Below are 1968 nucleotides of genomic sequence, written 5' to 3'. Positions count from 1 at the left end.
GGGCGGAGGCTGCTGATGCTGGGTACGGATGACTGTTTGAAAGAGTTCTGTTGTTTATTGCTAGGAATTTACTAGAAACCTAAGAGAACTTTTAGGATCAAAACATTTTCTAGGTAGATTCACTCATTGCAGCCATTTGTCCCTGATCTTTCTGGTTTTGTGTCTTAGGAAAAAGAAAGCGAGGCCACGAAGGCAAAGGACCCAGGTACGTAGAAGGCGCCTCAGGACGCGGCCTGGAAACCATTCTGCTCGTTTGGCAGCTGTCTGTTCGTTCACCTGCTGCATTTCAGACCCTTAGAGCGGAATGCAAACACTCCTACCTGTATAACGTGTATATTTTTAAATACATTTCACACCATCCTGGTTACTAACTTTTAAAAAACTGGTTACTAAAACTTTGAAAATAGTTTCCCCAAAAAGTTATGTAAATTGCTTTCTCTTTAATTTCTTCAGACGCTCAAGGAAGGAAGGCAGCCCCACCCAACGCTCCCGACACCCCAGACGCATGCGGTCTAGATAAGTGAGTAGGGCTGCCTTTGCCGGTTACTCGGGGGTCAGGGATTGGCCCCCTGAAGTGCGATGTATATTTCCTCCCTGGTGCGCTATGCTTATGTAGCTGGTCGGCTCTTTGAGTAACTTTGAAAGCTGGAAAAATGCCCTCCGAGCCGATCAGCATTAACCCTGAGGTGGTCAGGACGCCTCTCCCTGTCCTGCCACCAGCTGCCTGTGGTCAGAGGTGCTGGGACGGGCACAGACTGTGACAGCAGAAGCGCCTTTTCCTGGGTCGTGCCAGGACATGTCTCCAAGGGACTTGAGGGAATGGCTGTGCTGCGTCTTTGCTTGTGACTGAAGCGTCCTTTGTGCTTGTGCTGACAAGTCAGAATCTGAAGAGATCTTAAGCAGATTTGTCTGACGCACCTACGGGGTGAAGTCGCTTTCGTGGCTCTTTAACAGACAGGCCATCCAGTCCCCCAGGCCCCTCCCGCAAGCTGAGGCCACCACGGAGGAGAGGGAACACAGTGTGACGAGTCACAGGGAGGTTGTCTAAAGCAGCCTGTGGCTTCACTTGTGACTCTTCTGTTGTTTCAGTCTGTGCATTTTCTGTGGGGAGAGGAGCGATGCCTTCACCGACGAGGGCCTGGACCTCCACTACTGGAAGCACTGCCTCATGCTGACGAGGTGTGACCACTGCAGACAGGTCAGGCGCTGGGCCGGGGGCGGGCAGCCGTTCTTGAAAGGCCGAGTCACAAAACACCCCAGGTCTTAGGACGTTCAGAGGAAAAGCATGGGGAAGGTAGTGGAACGCCCATCACCCCGTTTGGTTTGGGGTTGCTTTTTCTTACGTTTTTATCCAAGTATCACACACATGTGTAAATGCGGACACGCTGTAAGTGTCACAGCTCATCGAATCGTCACCAAGTCAGCACCCTGTGTACCCTCCACCCAGATCGGGTACCCCTTGGCTTCCACCACCTCTGCTCCCCTCCCCAGTTGTCACTGCCCTGGTTTCTGACACCACAAATTAGCGTTTCTTTAAGTTTTATGTAAATGGAATCATACAATACGTGGTGTGATCACACAATATGGTGAATGTTTAAATAAAAAAAATTATCACAGTAAAAGACACATTACCGTTAATTCCCCTCAAAATACTCCCCCTGGCTTCAAACACGCTATCCTGTCGTTCTTGCCACTTTCTGAAGCAGGTCTGGAAGTCCTCTGCTGTGAGGCGCCTTTGAGTGCCGGGCCGTTTGTAAAGTCGGCTGCCGGTCTTGTTTCTGCCGATCGGCAGCCGCTCTTTACCTGTTGGACGGGAGTCCTTGTCAGTGACTGTGCGGTGCCGCCTTCCCACAGTCCGTGTCTGGCCTTGTTGTCTCGAGTGTCTTGATGAAAGGAAGCTTTTCATTGTATCGTTTGCCATCTTTTTTTGTAGTTAATGCTTTTTGCGTCCCATTTAAGAAATCTCCT

The 1968-nt window shown here is 50.3% G+C and overlaps 1 long non-coding RNA gene across 1 annotated transcript; it reads left to right on the top strand.

Annotated features, from left to right (window-relative positions):
* Window positions 1–8: 8 nt before the first annotated feature.
* On the top strand, window positions 9–1958 carry LOC109378545 (uncharacterized). The gene is made up of 3 exons (XR_002123008.1): window positions 9–205; window positions 454–520; window positions 1090–1958. It is a non-coding gene; the product is annotated as an uncharacterized LOC109378545 (long non-coding RNA).
* The last annotated feature ends 10 nt before the right edge of the window (window positions 1959–1968 follow it).

This window comes from Hipposideros armiger, unplaced genomic scaffold (assembly GCF_001890085.2).
Source record: "Hipposideros armiger isolate ML-2016 unplaced genomic scaffold, ASM189008v1 scaffold_2134, whole genome shotgun sequence".
Classification (NCBI taxonomy): domain Eukaryota; kingdom Metazoa; phylum Chordata; class Mammalia; order Chiroptera; family Hipposideridae; genus Hipposideros; species Hipposideros armiger.
Note: the sequence above shows the minus strand (reverse complement) of the source record. Positions and strands in the feature narration are given on the sequence as shown.